At 42.6% G+C, this 20,949-nt stretch overlaps 1 protein-coding gene across 7 annotated transcripts in view; it reads right to left on the bottom strand.

Annotated features, from left to right (window-relative positions):
* The window catches only part of JPH2 (junctophilin 2), a 61,321-nt gene that overhangs the window by 19,313 nt on the left and 21,059 nt on the right, over window positions 1-20,949 (bottom strand). The window lies entirely within an intron of this gene.

The following is a 20,949-nucleotide window of genomic DNA, read 5'->3' as shown; positions in this document are numbered from 1 at the left end:
TAAAAGATTTATGACACCTACTGTATTTTTTGCTCTATAAGACACATCAGACCACAAGATGCACCTGGAGGAGGAGGAGGAGGAAAACAAGAAAAAAAATATTCTGAATCTCAGAAGCCAGAACAGCAAGAAGGATCGTTGCGCAGTGAAAGCAGCAATCCCTCTTGCTGTTCTGGCTTCTGTGATAGCTGTGCAGCCTGCATTCGCTCTATAAGACGCACACACATTTCCCCTTACTTTTTAGAAGGGGAAAAGTGAGTCTTATAGAGCAAAAAATATGGTATATATAGTCTGCTTGCAGTAGCAGGTTGCTTGAAAAACCACTGAAGTCAAAAGAACATAAGGAGAGCCCAGCTAGATCAGGCCCGTGTAGTGCAACATCCTGTTCTCACAGTGGCCAACTAGATGCCTGTGGGAAGCATGCAAGCAAGAGCTGAGCCCAACACCACTCTCACCTTCTGCAGTTTCCAGCAACCAGTATTCAGAAGCTGTGGAGGCAAAACATAGCCATCATGCCTAGTAGTCACTGATAGTCTTATCCTTCATGAATTTGCCTAATCCTCTTTTAAATCAAAATGTTTAGGGACGCGGGTGGCGCTGTGGGTTAAACCACAGAGCCTAGGACTTGCCGATCAGAAGGTCGGCGGTTCGAATCCCCGTGATGAGGTGAGCTCCTGTTGCTCAGTCCCTGCTCCTGCCAACCTAGCAGTTTGAAAGCACGTCAAAGTGCAAGTAGATAAATAGGTACCAGTCCGGCAGGAAGGTAAATGCCGTTTCCGTGCGCTGCTCTGGTTCGCCAGAAGCGGCTTAGTCATGCTGGCCACATGACCCGGAAGCTGTATGCCGGCTCCCTTGGCCAATAAAGAGAGATGAGCGGCGTTACCCCAGAGTCAGTCATGACTAGACCTAATGGTCAGGGGTCCCTTTACCTTTTAAATCAAAACTCCCAGACTCTTTTTATTATGAAGATTACAGATTTCTTCTGTTCACATTAAGCAATCATCATTGAGATAACCAATTTTACCAGGACCAAGAAAATTGTTGTCACTGACAAAATTCAATTCAGTCCTGCCCCTGCCCCTGCCCCGTTACTTTGGTGATGTATGTTATCTGCTATTGCTATTGTGGATAAAGTGTGACGTTTGTGCAACAGTCATGGGCATTTACTGAAGATACCCTTTCTGCACAACCAGATTTTTTGCTCAGTAATTGCAGTGTTGCAGCTTTCCAGATCTAGCACATTTCCTCTGCTGTCAAAATACACCAGCTGGTGGAAGAAGCACCTATGATAATATATGGCAGTCCGAGTTGTGAGAAAACACGGTAGCTCCACAACAAAAGTGCTACCTTGAAAGGAGGCATTTGGGTGCAGCATACGAGTAACAACTGTGTGACTGTTGTGCTGTAAAGTGATAGTCTGAGAAGGCTTTTTAGCAAGGAAGCAGAGTTGATCTTGCACAGTTCTTCTCCATAAAATAAAAAAATTCCTTCCAGTAGCACCTTAGAGACCAACTAAGTTTGTTATTGGTATGAGCTTTCGTGTGCAAGGAATTTTTTTATTTTGTTTCGACTACGGCTCCCTACCTATATCTAGTTCTTCTCCATGCAAGGTATGCCAAGGAAAACTAATAAAACATATTTCTTTATTTTCTTTTTGATACTTTTTATTTTAGTTTTCACAATATAAACAATAACAAGGATGCAGCAAGAAACAAAGCACAAAGTCAAGACATGCAGCACAGAGCATAAAGTCTGTTTCAATCTGCAAAATGAAGTGTGTCCAGCTGTTGGACCAGCCAGAAGATCCTGAATGCTATAGGAAGGCTCTTGTTGTCCATCTTAGCCACGCAAGCAATAAAACAATACAGTGGTACCTCGGGTTACATTCGCTTCAGGTTACAGACTCTGTTAACCTAGAAATAGTACCTCGGGTTAAGAACTTTGCTTCAGAATGAGAACAGAAATCGTGCTCCGGCGGCGTGGTGGCAGCAGGAGGCCCCATTAGCTAAAGTGATGCTTCAGGGTAAGAACAGTTTCAGGTTAAGAACGGACCTTCAGAACGAATTAAGTACTTAACCCGAGGTACCACTGTACCATTCTGCTGTAAATGTGTCTGTGTTCTTTTCCCCCTCTTGCCATCCTCAGTTTATGGGGAAATTTCTCATTCGAGGCAATCTGCTGTATCCATTGGTACAAAGTTCTGGGAGAAGCCCCCTCCATGTCCTTCCAATAACAGTATCCAACATCAAGTCCCACAGTGGCCAAGCAAATAAACCTGGGAAATTGAGAAATAGGGCATGACCCTTCTCTCTGCTGCTCCCCAGCATCTGGTACTTAGAGGCATTCTGCCCCTGAACCTTGAAAGAGCATACACACACACACACACACACACACACACACACACACACACACCATGGCTATTAGCAATTGATAACCTTCTCCTCCATGAATTTGTCTAATCCCCCTCTAAAGCCATCTAACCAAGTGCCCTTCACCATATCTTGTGGCAGCAAAGAATCCTTAAGTCAGGGTAGCCAACAAGTTGCTCCTCAGATGTTGTTGCCACTCCCATCATCCCTGACCACTAGTTATGCTGGCCAGGGCTGACAGAACTGGAGCCCAACAGTATCTGAAGGTTTGGCTACGTCTGCCACAGGTTAACTATGTGCTGTATGAAGAAGTGAATCTTTCAAAGGCACTTAAGTATCTACATCCCAATGAAACATTTCAAGAATCTCACATGAGTCACTTAGTGTGTACACAGCACTCTCTGCCCTCCCTCCAGCAATGCTATTTAGATAACCCACAGGACATTCTGTTTCTTGATGCACAAATCCCACCACGCTTCAACCTCCTTTGTATTGAAAGTACGATTCTTCCTATTAACTCATCCAGAGAGATCCCTATCCTTTGAGGGCTGTTCTGTGGGGGAATGTTTTTAGCACCCTGCATCCTGTTAAGCAGATCTCCGGCTCCACGACCATTTGGAGACATTTGGCCGAGGAGGTAGAAATCTGCAGTTTTAAGCCCTGACAGCTCACAGAAGGCCCCCAAGAAGCTGTAAACAGACACAGCATCTCCTTTTTTGGTAGCATATAATCAGTGTGATTAATTCCACTGTAATCTGTGGGAGGCCCAAAGGCATATTTATGTCTTATTGTGCCTAAAGAACTGATGTTGGAAGCAAAGTGTCCAGAATATGCAGCACAAGGTAAAATCAATCTTTAACCAGATCTTTAACCACAAAAGCTTTAACTCTCCAGAAGAACTCACTGAGAAGAGGCACAGCGGGGAAAACCCAATCAAAGCAGCTAATGGGCAAGGAGTGTCTGGGAAGAGATGTAGGATTAATGTTCCTTCATTAATGCACTTGATGTGTGTCTGTTTATGGAGAATTAGGAACATAAGGAAGTTGCCTTATCTCTAGTCCAAATATTGGTATGTCTAATTCAGTATTATCTAGTCCAACTGGCAGAGGCTCTCTGGGGTTTCAAGACAGGAGATTTCCCTGGGCCAATCTAAAAATGTTGAGGATTGAACCTAGGACCTTTCGTACACAAGCATGTGTTCTACCACTGAGCTATGACCTTTCCCTCATTTCAAAGGAACGGGGCTGAAATCTGTATCCTTCAACACGAAAATATGAGCATAGAAAATTGTGGAAGTTGCCAATATATATGTTGCTGGCTCACCCATTAACTTGTGCCTGCATTGTCCCTGGGGACAATTATTTATGTTTGCAATACAAGCCACTACCCTCAGTGTAATGTAGAAAATGACTTATAGTGATTAATGGTAGCAATATAGGGATATAGCAAACAATTCAATATTCTTTCTCCAGTAGTCTTCACAAGCAGCAACATTCCAATAGCACCTATTATCATCGACTCTATTCTTTAACAAAAAGATGAGGCTGTGCTATGGTGGAAAAACTTATTTTCCTTTTATTCGAAACCTCTCCTGTCACAGCTATGTAACATGGCTACCTCAATGGAAGTTCAAATATCAGCTAACATCTTTCTCCACTGACAGCTATAAGCTCAGCCCTCCTCAGTCATTCGTGACTCCAGAAAAATGAGATCAAAGGAACAACTTGGCAATAACATCAGACAACCCCTCATCATGCTAATCTTCAGGCGTCTCCGTGCACAAGGGTCTTCCCTCAAAGGCTGCTGTCTAGAACTTTAGCATGATTGCATCAGCCCATCTTAAGCAGTACCTTCCTTTTAAGCACAAAAAACACCAACAAAGCCAGGGATGGATGAAGAAGTTAACCAGAGTTGGTCCTCCTAAGATAAACACACCTGAAATACTTGTTTGTGTTCATACAAGGAATGAGTAGTGATGGGAGCAAACAGCTTTGTAATAAATTGGGTGGGGTAAACTGGAACTTGAATTGGTATGAGATCAAAATGCTGTTTATCTCTTCTTATGTGATGGAGCCACTTATGTGATGGACCCACACTTGTCCTGTGCTTTCGAAGGCAAGGGTCTGAGCAGTTTTCTGTTTGCCCCACTGCTTTCCCTGGGAAACCTGCCCCTTATCGCTGAATCAGAACAAACGTCAATCCACGGAAAACCTGATGGATGTTTGCTCCAATTTAGCTGTAAAGAGTGGGTTTTCCCAAGTGAAAACAGTGGGACAAGAGAAGTGTGAATGAGACCTCTATGAATGGTTTGGGGGCAGCTAGTAGGATGGCCACATAGGCAAAATTTAGGAATAATCACTATACTTTCAACAGAAATATATTACATTTCACCATAGTGACTAGGGCACCTTCAAACTCTCACTATTTTGCAGGAGGGACTCAAGAGCATGGCAAACATTTAGGTTTGCACAGTTAAAAGTGGATTAAAGTGCTCTGCTGCCCCAGCACAACAAGTTGACATAAGAAACAACAACAGGCTTATGTGGTTAGGAAAGTGACAGGGAAATCCACTGAGAAGTCTGGGATGAACAAGTGATCAATGGGAAGATATATAGATGCCTTGCAAGCAAGTCATGATAAACGCAAGATGAACAGTCATTGTTGTATAATTTCACTATAAACCAAATCATAACAAAAGCTCAACAAAGGCAGTACAATAGTCTAGCCACTATGAAAGCTTTCTGGAAGCAAATCAGGATAAATGCTGAATAACCATGTCACCTGGAGAAACCCTAGGTAGACTGGCGTGCCTGCTCATCCAGTCCTGATGCTAACTGTTGATGGGCAAACTTCAAAGTGCCTGATCTCTATTCTTACGGCTCTTAAAAGAACTTGTTTGGACTTGAACTGGACAACCTTTCAAATATAGGACTGTCTTCTGTAAAATAAGACTCATGGCCACCCTTGCAGGAAGTGAAGGACACTACATTCAGTACGATTGCAATGGGAATTCAAGCCAACAAGGCATTGGCATCTTGCAGGAATGTGAGTCATGCATTTCAATCTCCACTGCTGGTGACCGCTTACACATTGCCAAAAAAGAAAAAGAAAATGCATCACCAAGGGAGAGACAAATGAGGATGGGCAACGTCATGGCCCCTCCTGCTCTCCCTTCTTAGGGATATTTATTTTTAAACCAGGCTTGGATTGGACAGACTTTCAGTGTCATGCCATGAAATTTACAACAGTAGGTACCATCACAGATCAAACTAGTAACAGAGAAAGGGGCAGGCAGCCTAGGAGGCAGGGGTGAGATGAAGGGTCAGGGTCGCAACCATGTGTCAGATGCACTGAGAGGAGGGAGGTGTGGGGAAAGGCATGAGGCTATGATGAGTCTCTAGATATAAGAATGACAGCCTTCACATTCCCTCACAGTCCTGCCTATTCCAGATAACTGGGTCAGGATTCACAGGCAGAGCTCACCTTTCCCTGAATGAAAATGGAGGGCCACACTTCACAGTAAGCCAGGGGATGAGCTGCATTTCTATTAAGAGAGTCTTGGACAAATGGGCCCCAGGCCAATACTGAGAAAAAGTAACACTCACTGAGATCTGATACCTAAACACATACTTAACAAGAGCATCTATTTACCTGTTGAGTGATTCTGTCTATCCTTCCTTCATGGACCCTGGCAGTCTTTCACACAGATCATTTTGAATCCCCCCCCCCCATTAGAAACCTACTGTCGCTATTTTCTTATCATTTAATAAAGAGGCAGGTTCTGAACAGTGGATCTGTTTAAAGAACGACTGCCCAAGGATCAACACCTAGGATCGCTCAGATAATTAACACATGATCAAATGCTCCAGTTTAGCTGAGGCACTGCACTTTAACATAATTAAACTAAACATAAATCAAGCCCTACAAGGACATCAATATCTTCTTGGCATGAAACCCCACAGCTACTTAGATCATTAATTGTGGAAGAGATTGAATGATTGATGTCCCTTTGGAACGTCCTGATCTGAGATGCAGTAGGCAACATACTCCTGCACGCGGTTGAGTTAGCAAGGAAGATTACAACCTTAACTAGGTTTCCTAAGAGGCATCTGAACTCTAGCCAGATGCTTAAAACAATAGTGAATTATCAAAAAGAAGACAAATGAGAATGGGGGACGGTTGAATTATGGCTTTCGATGTGAACAGAAAGAAGAAGAAAAAACTCACAGACTAAACATATACCTAATGAAAAAACAATATTCTTTTACATATGGAGGTTATATCCACAGTGCAGCAGAACCCAAGATCTCATACTTCTTAATTCTGCCCACTGCTAGATAGGGATAGGCAAATCCATCAGTTTAGTTTTCTCTCTGTTTCTCATTTCCCCACTCTTAAATTAAGTTCTCTACATCTCCATATTGTTTTGCTTAAAAAAATGTCTTCATGAAAATTCAGCAGCATTTAGTACAAATTTCTCCTAATGTCTGTATGTAACTTTGTCTAATATACAAAGCCATTTCCCCTTATATACCGGTAATTGGTTTCTGTATGCTATTTTTACTAATGGTAGGGCCAGATTCAACTAACAAGTCCTGCTAATAGAAGCACCACACAATGGGGCTTTCCCCTCCCCCCACCTTCAAATTGGCTAGGAGTTGCGGGGAGAACATACAGAACAATGTGTGGGACCAGTTGAGGGAGATTCTTCCATCCAGCAAGCTGAAATGCTTGTTCTGATAGAATGATTGCCATACCACAAACTGAATTCCTCCCCACCCCATCCATTTCGTGCATGCTTTCCACATTACTTTTCAGGAAAACTGCAGTGCAAAAAGTGTGAATTTCCAAGGATCGCTGTGTTTTGGTTTGCACACATAGTTTCAGAAAGTGTGGATTAGGTAGATTCACCTATAAATGCAAACTGAATCAATTTTCTCCCACATTCCTACTGCTGGCCTAGAGATAATCATGAAAAAACTGTCTGCTCGTGGCTGGCTAGTATCTCTGCTCTCTGCATCACTGCTGTGTGGAAAAGAGAGAGCCTGAATGAAAGGGAAAGAAAGATTTTATCTCCATTTTCAATCTCTGCAACTGGTTCTATTATACATGGAAGTATCAGAGCAAACACCCTGCACAGGAACCATATCTAACATGGCGGGGGGTGACGACTGTCTGACACCCTGCTCCATCTCCTACATAACAGATTGAACTTTAGTTACAAAACTCAGTTGTAGTATGTATAGCAGACATGTCCAAAGTCCATTTTGGGGGCCTAATCCGCCCCCTGTGGCAGTTTATTTCTTGGGGTAAAATCCTAAAAAAACCCTCAACAGCTTCAAATCTAAAAAAGGATCAACAACTTTGGTCGGCCCTTACGGCCCTTCACTTCATCAAATCTGGCCCTCTTTGAAAAAAGTTTGGACACCCCTGATGTCTATATGTATGGAGGAAGATGTGTATCAGAAGCATACCCCTCAAGTGTCCTGATTAAATCAGGACATCCTGAACTGACAGAAGCTGCCCCAGCTTCTGATCCCAATCCGGGATGCCCTGGTTTTTCAGATGCAGCATGGAGAGGGGCAACCTTCCCAAAGGCCACACCACATCTTGTGAGGCTGCAGAGCAGGAGGCAGGAGGCAGAAGACAGCAAAGATAAGAGAGAGGGAGAGAGGAGGGGACAAGCGAGAAGGTTGAGGCAGGCAGGCAAGGAAGGGGTCAACGACGGTGATGGTGGGGGGTGCCCTGAATTTTTGTCACAAAAAGTTGGAGGATATGCAGAAGAACATTACTAATACGCATGTAGGCTTGTCAAGGGGCTAAGTTCTATCATTTGTGGCTTGAATTCAGATAATGGGTCACAATTTGTTTTAATTAGCTATCCAATGCCAGGATGTTTCTCTCATCACCTACACATCCTTTGTGAAGAGATGCTGTTAAAAGTAATTGTCACTGTCTGAACTGTCTGCATTCCATTGCCCTCTGACCTTTCTGTTTACAAATTCTCTCACACCAGCAACTCAAGGAAACAAATCTGATGAATCTTATACCATACTGTATTTGTTAGAATTTAAGGTAGCACAAGCATCATTATAGGCTTTCCTACAATAGATGAACAGGGCTCCCCTTCTGGGAAAATGATGGATGTGGGCTCCCTATTCGCAATGGGTACTGAGACAGGCTCTGTCTTCTCTTCCTCCCTTGACAAGAGTGGAAGCCAGTGTAGCTGTGACAACTGGCCAACAAACATGTCCCCCTTGGATTGTTTATGGGATTTTCGGCATCCAGGTTTCATTAGACTGTAAATGAGATTTGGATTAGCAGAGTCCTGCAAATGTTACTTGGAAAACATGTAAGAGCTCTGCACAGTGAACAGATGCCAGGCTGAATCTGCAGCCCAGCCCAGCAGAATACTGAAACTCTTATCAATGTAAGATTAAAAGCTGGAATCCACAAATGTTGGTCCTGTGCAATGTTCAATGTTCCTGTGCTTTCTGTATGGCAGAAGGGCAATGACTCAGCCCTGAGATAATGTTTGCCTTCAGAGGCACTTGGAAGCAGTATGACTACTTATGGCTAACAAGTGCCTCCAAAATCCAATACAAAGTCAGAACCTAGCTGTCTCTCACTTTGTGTGTGTGTGTTTGTGTGCATGTCACAAATGCAGTTTAAGATTGCCACTGGTGGTAGGCTGGTGAACACATTTGTAGACCTTTGATTAAAAGATCATGAATGACCCTTGAAAATTTGCATTCTGGGATCCCACACCTACCAGACCCATCTGTTATCTACCTTCCTTTGCTTAAAATCAGAAACACAAGTTCGGTTTAGGAGTTTGCTTGAACATGCAAAGCGTAAAACAGGTGAAGGGGCATACATGCAATCCCTGGCCCCAATGTTCCTGGGCATGACAGTTGCTGTCTAAACCTCTGCACGAGTAGCACAAAGGTCTGAAGAAGTTTTTCAAAAGATCTGGCTGCCACTGTGAGAAACAGAATCCTGGAGGTGATGTGAAGAACTTCTGCCTGAGACCCCTCAAGGGTCCATCTTTTTGTAACCAAGGGCACATTTGCAAACCAAAGAAATGTCCATGGGGATGACAAACACTCTGCAACCAAGCACATACCATAATGTACTCTCTGCTGGCTACAACAGAATGCCTCTTTCAAGCCTAATTTCAGTAGGGGACAAACAGGCATCTTTGCAGCCACCTGACAAGGCATGGAAAAAATTCAGCGAGCTGGACAAATAATCTGACCTGATGTTACATTTGTTCACAGAATCATGAGCGTGCATGTATGAAGCTGTCATGCAGCAGATTGGGATTGTTTTCTTGCAAGCATGTAGTTTTATGCGAAACAACTCTAACAAGTTTAAGATTGACAATTAAAAGTACTTTTATCAAAACTAAAATGCTGACTTTGCTAACTGCTAATCCACCCATCACTACATTTTGCATTAACATTTTAGCATATGTAGATTTTATTAAGTCAATATTAGCTTCTGCTTCACTGCCTACTGGGGAATGTTTTGAGCATGGGTAGGCAAACTAAGGCCCAGGGGCCAGATCCGGCCCAATCGCCTTCTAAATCTGGCCCACGGACGGTCCAGAAATCATGTTTTTACATGAGTAGAATGTGAGCTTTTCTTTAAAATGCATCTCTGGGTTATTTGTGGGGCATAGGAATTAGTTCATTTCCCCCAAAAAAATATAGTCCGGCCCCCCCACAAGGTCTGAGGGACAGTGGAATGGCCCCCTGCTGAAAATGTTTGCTGACTCCTGGTTTTGAGCATTAAATTAATTTCCAGAATGCTGGAAGCGCATCAGCTGAGACATCATTTTTAATTCCATTGCTAACACAATATAAACCAATCAACAATGACCATGCATGACTCTGTTTTGTCAGCATAGTTTGGGCTTCATCCAATTTAGACTGTAAATTCTCACATCAGGGTCATTGTTTATGATGCCCTGGAACCAGACACACCTAACCAAGGATATTATGACTGAGGGCACTTTCAGACCTCACTTTTACCCCAGTGATATGGCAAAGGAAAACAGCTCATAGTGTTCCTATGATGTCATCTGTTTATTCCTGGCACTTGTTTGGGCATTCTTTTGATCTGGTGCTAACATGGTCACAGCTTTAGTCCAAGGACATTTCTACACACACTTAAATTCCTGAATGCTATCCCAGAATGCATCCAGGACAGCCACAATTTATGCATTTTCTCTTTGGGGCTATTTCATGTCATACGTATGGAGAGGAGAATTCGGGACAGTCAAAAGTGTCCTATATATATCATCTTGTCTAAAAAACAGGGATCTGCAAAGTATCTTCCTGGGAATCCAGGAATTCCTACGAAGCTTATTGGAGGGTCCTCAATAAGAAGATTAGCAATGGCACACAAGCTTCTGTGACAGGCAGCTTATCGCCTTTACTTATCTTCTGCTGCAACTACATGAGGGAACATTAGGCACATTCTAGGGCAAGCTCTAGGTTTGAGTGGGCAGCAAGGCCCAACTGACCTGGCTGGCACTGGGCATGACCAGAGAGCGTATCCTAGCATGGTCAGCAACATGCAAGGGCTCAATGGCAGGTCCAGAGGGGTTCCTCTGTGTATAGCGACTGATATGGGAAAATTCCTTGGAAGGGAGGAAGTTTGAAATCCACAGAGCTGGGAGAAACTGTCTCCCACCCTACTGCCTCTTTCTGGCCAACCGTTTTCTCTCAGTTAGGAATGGTCGTCGGGGTTCACTGAGCTCCAACGAGGTCAGCACTGCCTTAGCCTTCATGATTACTTGGTGAATTTTTTAAATGCTGAAACATTATCCTCAGCCCTAAATAGCTCAAGGCCATTTGCATCCTTCCTTGAAGGATATTGCCCCATGGAACAATCATAGGACTGAGACAATCTGCCACTGTCTCCATGATAATGTATCTTTACCTAAAAGTCCCACTCTAGCACACACACAAAAATTATAATAAAAAAACACTTTAAGGCTGCAATCTTAAACATGCATACTACGGAATTAGCTCCATTGCACATCCTGAAACTTATGTGACCACATTAGAACCCTCCTCATTCCCATGACAGATTTTCACAGGTGGCACGTTTTTGAGATGGCAAAGTACTGGTTTTCAACTTCATGGTCCTCTACCTGCATTCTGAAGCTGTACATTTTCAAGAGGACCATACCCCATGCTTCTCCCAATCATATATAGCTGCTCTTAGACTTGCAAACTGCATTTATAGTTCTGCAGTCTCCAAAAGTCATGCACAACAAAGATACAAGCAGGCTGCTACATACAACCTCTTGAGATATAAAGATATGTCAATTATTGAACATCAGTAATTTAAGAAATTTGGCTGATTCAGTTCCAAAAGCAGATCTGGACCTGATTGCAGTAGATCTAGATAATCAGCCCCAGCCAAGAACATCTGTAGTTGCTCCACTGTTGCTGTTATTTTCTTGTTTAAGAGAGACAATAAAGGTTTATTGCAGGCATAGGCAAACTCTGGCCCTCCAGATTTTTGGGACTACAATTCCCATCATCCCTAGCTAACAGGACCAGTGGTCAGGGATGATGGAAATTGTAGTCCCAAACATCTGGAGGGCCAGAGTTTGCCTATGCCTGGTTTATTGTCTAGCTTTTAAGCCTCTAATGACAGTCACAGATCACCAGAGTGCATAGATACCAGTGACTAAGATATTTTAAAAGATCACAAATTGACACTATGTAATTTTAAAATTATCTATTACACGTGCATACTCAGAAGTATGTCCCTTTGAGTTCAATGGAATTTATAGAATCACAGAATTGTAGAGTGGGAAGGGACCTAGAGGGTTAATAAAGTCCAACCCCCTGCAATGCAGGAATCTCAGCTAAAGCATCCGTGACAGATGGCCATCTAACCTCTGCTTATGCGCAGGTAAATTGCACAGATTTACAGCAGGTAGAGGTGTTCCAGCCCAGTATGTTGTATAATGATATACTAATTCTACCTCACCTTTCAATCCAAAAATATTCCCAATGCAGTAATAAAATAATGAAGTATTCAAATCATAAAACATGCAATTAAAATGACCCAACTTATGCAATTTAAAGCATAAATGAAGCACAAAACCTTTGTCAGGGAGTTCCACTGAGAAGGCGCAACTACTGAAAAGGTCTTCCTGACTTTCAAAAATCTTCCGAGCATCATGGCACTTAAAGGGCCCCATCTAATTATTTACAAACATAGGGAGCTTCATATAAGTGTTGCTCTGTTCCTAGTCAGTGGGTTCTTCCTAGCTATTTCTTCCAATTATAAAGGAAAGTCCTCCTGTTAGTAAGAAAAAGTAAGCATGAGTAGGCAAGATTAATTCACAAAGCCAATGTAATTCTATTGAAACTATCCTGTTTTTGTTTCAACACTGTCACATTTCTTAGCCTTTAAAAAGTCACACTTTAAAAAGTCAAATATATACTTTTTTTCTTCTTTATTTTGTCCTTTTAAAAAAGTGCCCTTTCTTTCTTCGAGTTCCTATTTACTTCTACTAAAATAAGCTGCTGTTTAACTTCCAGGAAGACACAACTTTTCAGTAGTTCAGCCAGTACATTTCTCATCCACAGGAGATTCTCTCTTTCCTATCTTGCAGCTCTGAGCTTCTAAATGATCCCTACCATAAATAACCAGATATGTATGTATCTGACAGGTGCTGAGGTTTGTGGAGCAAAAGAACTCACCGGCAGTGAACACACACCATAAAGGTAGATAGGAAGCTGGAGAGATTTCCTCTTTTAATGACATAGAATAAAAAGGCCCTGCTGAGTACAAGCAGAAGCATCACAAGATGCAAACCTTGCTATATCTTCTGTGCAAAACAAAAGATTTTGACATCCTCCTGCACCAGCATAATTTTCAACCAAGCCAACTTTTCAACCTTCATAGTGGCTGTGAAAAATGAAAATCTGGCTCAGTTGAGAATTGAACTGGTCAAGAAACATGTCAACATCTTTTCCTTAGCAAGTTTTGTCTTTTTAGATGATGACAGGTCTTGTTTAACTGACATGGGATTTTGAGGCAGGCAAATTGTTGTACCCTGCCATGGGAGCTGCTGGTGAAGGGCAAGTAATAAATTTAACTATAAGAATAAGAATGAGCCTTTTGCCTTTTAATGCTTTCAATCCAAAGGCATTAGTGAATAAAGCCTAGAGAAAAAAGACGCAAGCCCTGCTGTTACCACTTGCTAGATAATATATTTTCAAATAAGTGGATGTATTATTGACCTGTTCCTGTTATGTACAATGCACACTTAATGACTTTCTGTTTGCAGTGCCATCAGCAACAAACCACTCCTTCCAGTTTTCATAGTGTCTGGGGAAGCACCTGGCAAAATAAAAAAATTCTACTGTAGGTTGCATCCTGACTGTTATAGGTACATATTGGATAATGCCTGTGACATCACTGATGAGCTACTGATATAAGCAGTAAAATGCTTAATTAAAAACTGACGTGGAACTTCCTGTAAATAAACTGCAAATATGGGAAGAGCAGAGGAGGAAAACGGCTGGTTTTTCCTTATGTGGGCTGCACCACCTATACTAAAGTTTGTAATTCCCCACCCCATCCCTTCTTTTACGGAATTAAAACGCACAGTTTCAGCACAGGTTAGCATTACACATGCCTTGAATTAGCAAATATCGATCCCTTTGTAGGTTGGCCTTCCAGCTCATATCAGATTGGTGAATTTTTCTTAAGGAAAGAAAACTATCCCTTGACTTTTCCTCTTGCATACTCTGGACCAGGCAGGATCTCATACCATATAGTAGAAACAATAAAGGGCTACCTTACACTATAAAAACAAACAGGCTTATTGTGCCATAAAGTATTGTAGGCTACAACCTGATGTGGCCTGGAAATCAGGTATGGTGCGTTTACTATCTAATTGCTGTAAATGAGTCTGTGGTATGGACAAAGCAGAGTTGACAGTCAAACAATGAATTACTGTTCCTTAATTATTAATGGATGTCCTTATATAAGAGCTAATGGGTAGAGTGCTCATGTATTCTACTTGCAGAGGGCAGTCCTCAATTTGAAGGTGGGCTATCGAGTTTGGTTTAAAAGTAAAGAACTATCAGAAGGGATAACTTTGAGGGAGGTGTAGCTGCTGGAATCCCCTTTTCTACCCAACTACTAAAGGTGAAAGAGGTCTTGTCCTCTTTTTCAGCTGCTACAGAAAGTGTTCCCAACTCACAGCCAGAAGTGAAAATCTTACGTAGCTGCAGACAGTATTATTCCTGGTTGCATGGGCCAACAATTACACTATTTGTAATCCCCTCTTCAGCTCAAGGGAAACATTATCAGATTTGCTAATGAATTCTAACTCAGCCTGTTCACGTTCTAACCTCACTCTATGAACTCTTTTTGTTTAAGTTCAGTGACTCTAAGGTCAGCTGTAGAATCCATAATAAAATAAGTTATTTATTCCCTTCCACATTCTTCCCTACTGCTGCCTTCATAGAAGCAGTTGGCTGCCAACCTGTGGCTCTCAGCAACACACAAACAAGCCACTATTCCCTGTCCTCAGACAGCCACACCCACCGCTAGACGGGAAAGGAAAGGGCTTGGATGATTTGGCGAACCATGGTGTTGTTGGCACAAGCCATCATAAGCGAGTTGCTGCTGCTTAACCGGTTGCCATAGCAAAGGAATAGACACAGTGGTCAAAGCTGAGATTCTGGCTGGGAGCCACCAATTAGTAGGTTCATGCTATGGGAAGTGAGAAAATGTCATGAATCCAAGAAGCACAACTGTCCAGACTCCCTAGCACCACTATTCCTATCACGCCATCTGTCCTTTACTTGAAGAAAGGCTCTTTTTGAAAGGCTATCCTACCCAAATCCAGATAAAGGACCCTAAGAAAGGTGAACAGGTGCTTTGAAGTTGCCCATCAGCAGTTAGCACCTGAATAGCAGACTGAGCAGGCGCAAAGGTCACCTGATCACAGGCTTCTCCACTCTGGTGGGATGGATGTACTGTGGCTGCGCACAGACATTTTATTCTAAAATCAATGGAGACTGAGTATTTGGGGGGTTTTTCTACATAGTCCACACAAAATCTAGATTCATTCATTCATTCATTCATTCATTCATTCATTTTTGCCCCTGAAAAGCACTTCTGAGAAACTGGTTTCATTCTGAATGTAAGAGCTTGTTAAAGATTTGTTCTGCTTTACCGCTCAGTGTGTTCCTTTCAAAACAGATGTATGCAGTTGCAGCAATGGGAGGGGGCGTTAGCCACACCTACTCAATGAGGTTATGAGTGGGCATATAACAAGACTGCATTCGCCACTTCCTTCTTCATTCACCTGGAGCATGTGCAGGGAGGAGAAGGCATGGGTAACCAGTTTTTGAAACTCCCATTGTTCTAGGCGCATTTTGCAACAGGGAATTTCATTAGCGCAAGCAGTTTCTGAGCTCTGGGCACAGTACTGCGCCTAGGATTTCATATTAAAACTGCAGTGGAAGGAAAGGAGGATATTTTTCTGCCTCCCCACTTCCAGCTACTCTCTGAAGACTGGAAAAGAGACCCTCTTAATAATAATTACTGGGGTGGTCAGGAGAAGGACTTGTATTCTTGTTATAAAAAAAAAGTGTGCCTAGACATTCTGTTGTTGCACCCATAAACTTAGGTTTAAGGTGCCATTTAGCTCCTAGCCTTCATATCTCAATTCCTAACACTGTAGGTAACCTAATCAAGGGGAGGGTTTTCAAATAATGACACCCATCCTTGTGAACACCAGGATCAAGAGTCAATCTAGGCTGAAAGCAGCATGTTGACTATGTGCAGGAATAATTGGAGATTGAAAAACACAACCTTTTTGGCTATAAATAGGTTGGTGTGTGTACAGCCTGTATTTTTGTTTGAATTACTGTTTATTTATTTTTTTCAAATCACAACCCGAGATGGAAATATAATGAAGCAAACTTAAGGACTGAAAAAATGAGATACTGAGAGAAACCGAAATTGATAGGTCTGCCCACCCCTGATTTCCATATACAGTGGTACCTCGGGTTAAGTACTTAATTCGTTCCAGAGGTCCGTTCTTAACCTGAAACTGTTCTTAACCGGAAGACCACTTTAGCTAATGGGGCCTCCTGCTGCCGCCGCGCCACTGGAGCATGATTTCTGTTCTCATCCTGAAGCAAAGTTCTTAACCCGAGGTACTATTTCTGGGTTAGTGGAGTGTGTAACCTAAAGCGTATGTAACCCGAGGTACTACTGTATGACTTACCCCTCTCATATAAAATGAGAGATTGACATACTAGGTTCTGCAGACCTGTATTTAGAGATGCACAACAAGGACCATTTGTAATGCTTGCCTCAAATGCTGCAAACATGATGTCTTCAGTGTCGTAATGTCATTTTCTGGTAGTTTGATGCATATTAAGGTCTGTAATAGCAATTGTGAGCATTAGCACAACAAACTCCATGCTCTCTTGCAATGGTATAACTCTGCTGCATTTAAAAACCAGTTTCAAGCTCGTTTAACTGCCATATGTTCAAACTAAGAAACATTGGCACCCTCCCCAAAGCATATTTCCCATGAACTTTGGGGGAGGAAGTCAACTGTTGTCAAGCCAGTTTGAAACTGGTTTACATGCGTATTGAGGATGCACCCATACAGTTGCCTAAAGCTGCAGGAGTCCGGAAGGAGCCAAGGGAATAAGTGGCTCAGAGACAGAGTTTTAGTTGCACAGGTGGTGAAACATCATCTAGCAGGCAGCTGGAAGGAAACAAAATCCGCTCCATCTAAATCCCTGCATATGATGTTCACCCACCATGGCCAAAAGGCAACTTCTCATCTTAACCCTCTGGTATAACAAGCTACTGAAACATCCCTGTAACACGTACACATCTAACTCAAAGAATATAAGTTCAGGGTTGTTGCTGCCTTACCAGGTGGGGTAACTTTATTAAATAACAAAGGAACTTCCAAGGAGCTCAAAGCAGCATACATTATTCTTCCTGCACTCCATTTATCCTCATGACAACACTGTGAGGTACAGTCAGTTGCATATAGTGAACATCTTAAGTGTGTATAGTATACTCACTTACCGAAGAGTAAGTCTGGTGCTTTTTGGGGGGGTATGCAGGGGTACGCATACCCCTAAACATTTTTTGAATCTTTGTACTTTTGTCCATTTACTGTATTTATTTTTCCTGATTTGAACTATAAAATGGTGGTTTTCTTGAGTCAAAATGAGAGTACCCCTAAACATATAATTTTTTTAGGAAAAAAAGCACTGAGAAAGTCCCACTGAACTTGCTTCTGATTGGACATAGGACTGCATCCTTACAGCACATTCAGTGCCCCATGAATCACCACGTTCCAGGCAAGTTAACATGACCAAACAAGACCAATAAGCAAACCTCAGATGTCATGCTGTTTAAATGAAATATGCAAATACAGCTTGATTTCTAGCAATGTGGCTTTGGAATTTTGGCAAATCTAATGTCACATCTAGTTTGCCCTTAACTTCTCCTGAAACATGAGCATTGATCCCTACATGCAATGTAAGAACTATTTCCAGTTTTAATGATTATTTTTTACTGTATATGCACATTTTTCTTTTTCCTTGTTTAAAGTAACAAGAGCTAAGGAGGGCAGGATAACTTTAAACAGTTGTATAGAAAAAGGCTCTTGTTACTGAGAAAGGGGGTGAAAACCCCCACACACAAAAATAGCTGTACAAAGAGTTCCGGGGTGCACTAAAATCATGGACAAATGATTGTAAACTCCTTTGTAAAAATTGCTTGGGAAAACTTTAATTCTGCAGCTCATCAAAGCTGAGTGAAATGTAGTTAGCCCAACAGGATATGTATTTGATTGTTTTAAGATTTCTTGGGTGCTTTGTGAAAAAGGCATATCTGCCATAATATCTTCTCCTACTCAACAATTAAAGATAAAAAGAACTCTCTCCCTGCATGTGTGTGTGTGTCTCCTTCCCACCCTTTCTGTTTAAAATGAAACTCCAAAAAGGAGACATTTGTGCGAGCCACCTTAGATCTGGGTATGGCCATATTCGGTGGGTCCTGGGGCTCACCAAATTAAGAACAATGGCTTACAGCACACACACCCCTTCTTATTGATGGTCACAGTCCCTCAGTGGTAAACTGTCAGGAGCAACATGCCAGCAGTGGATTGGGTCAGCCAATAGGGGAGAGTTTTCTGCTGGGCGACCCTTTCTCTGTGCCACCCCATCTCCCTCTCTGTCTCTTACTTACACTTATACACACACACACACACACGACACAAAAGAGGAAGCCATTCCTAAGGCAGTGATCTGGAGAGCAAGAGTGGACTCACAGTGTCCAGACCTTGTCTACCACTGACTTACAGAGTGTCATCCAATAAATTACTGGTTCAAATCTCAGCTCAGCTATGAACTCTCTACGGCCCTCCAGATGTCGGTGGACTACAACTTCCTGGCCATTAGCCATACTGGCTGGGGCTGACGGGAGTTGGAGTCCAACAACATCTGGAAGGCCAACGGTTCCTCTCCCCTGCTCTATGGCCATAAGTAAGCCACCATCTCTCAACCTTAGTATCCTCCCCCATATGTAAAGATACCAATCTTTCCTCCCTTGCAAGGCTTATTGTGATAGTGTACGTGAGGCAATGGGAACAATGAAGCACTGTAAAAAATAAAAAATATTAAGCATTATGTAAATGCTCAGATTTGTGTTGTGTTCTTATTTGACAAGAAACGATTGTTGTCAAGGATGGGTAAACAAGGGACAAACAAGAGACTCCGTAGGTTAATGACCAGGGTAGAGACAAAGAAGAGAAAAGCTGTCCCACAGCCAGCAAGGCTGACCTTAACTGAGAAAGTGACATTTACATCCATTCAGAAATACAACAGGCTGGAAAAATGGGATCAAGAGGCGAGCATCTGCAAACTTCCTGCCAGGACATGTCACATGGGAAAAATAAAGGCTGCTCTAATCTCATTAAGAAATCCAGTGGTCCCTGGGGAAACTATTTTTCTTACTGAGCTACTGACCACTAGTATTTCCAGGCAGAGTTGGAAAAGACTCCTGTCCAAAACCCTCAAGTAGACAATACTGAGCTACATGGACCAGTGGTCTGACTTGGTATAAGGTAACTTAATATGTTCACTCACGGTCATAGAATTTTGTCAACCCTTGACCTTTGTTCATTTCAGTGATTAAATTGCATGGGGCTAGAAGTCTGTGCCAATTCCATGAAGATGCTTTATCCCTGACTTTTCAGAAAAGGAAGGGCTTCCAAAACACACTCTCTTGTCCCAAGAGATACAAAGCGTATGATAGGTAGAGATCCACAGAAACTAGTGGATGGGTTTCAGGGTAGTGTGCATGTGTAAGAACTTATTTGGGTCCCCCATTCACTTTTGCTCACATGCACCCATTCACACTACTCACATGGGATACTCATACATACGGTACTCTAGTCACATACGCCATTCACACAAGCTGGGCTAGGACATGAGCTGAGCACCATCTCAGATCCTGTCCCCTTTCACTGGCAGGGAGAAAGATTCAGACAGGAGCATATTCTGGCTGGCTATCAAGCCCAGCTATGATTTTTTGACCTTTGTCTATTGCACACCACTTTAGCAAGTACAGTGTGCCTCACAATCCTTTCTCACACCTCCTGCTCTAATGTGGGTAGTGACAACAGAGAGTTTGAGAGGCTGGCATTCATAGAGAAGCTTCCATTAGAAAGAGACTTAAGGATATATGCAGAGTATGCCGCTAGCCTCAGGCACAGAAACTGAAGCACAAATGAATGAATGGCACAGGGTTGGCTCAGTTCTTGTACAGCTAGGGTATTTTTTTCTGTCTGCTGGACTTGCAGAGAGGGAATGAGGTGAGCAACCAGCTGCTAGGAGTAAGGGAATCATCAATACGGAGGAAAGGCGAATAAAGGAAGAGGGAAGGCAGCATATATCTATAGGTATAATCCTGCACCACTCTATGGTTTGTTGCCCTGCTCTAGAAAGTTAGGAGCTAAGCAGGGGCTGCTCATGTCACATGCAGCAGCAGACAGCTCTTACACAGGCTAATTTGCCTTATTGTGCTTTGCAGCCAGTATCATGTGTGAGAATGACCAGTGTACACCTTTAAAAACTGCAAAGTAAAAGGGCGGGGGAGACCCCGCTATGTACAGACATACAGTGGTACCTCAGGTTACATACGCTTCAGGTTACAGACTCCACTAACCCAGAAATAGTGCTTCAGGTTAAGAACTTTGCTTCAGGGTAAGAACAAAAATCTTGCTCTGGCGGCGCTGCAGCAGCAGGAGGCCCCATTAGCTAAAGTGGTGCTGCAGTTTAAGAACAGTTTCAGGTTAAGAACAGACCTCCGGAACGAATTAAGTACTTAACCCGAGGTACCACTGTATTGGCAATGCAGAGAGAGGAAAATGTGCAGAATGAGCATAAAGCTACAGCAAAGTGTCCAATCCCAGAATTAATTTTGGAAATACTCCAAGTCAAACTGGAATTTAGGAGTGGAATGCTACGCGGAATGGAATTCCAGCAGA

This window comes from Podarcis filfolensis (genome assembly GCF_964270895.1).
Source record: "Podarcis filfolensis genome assembly, chromosome: 6".
NCBI lineage: Eukaryota > Metazoa > Chordata > Lepidosauria > Squamata > Lacertidae > Podarcis > Podarcis filfolensis.
Note: the sequence above shows the minus strand (reverse complement) of the source record. Positions and strands in the feature narration are given on the sequence as shown.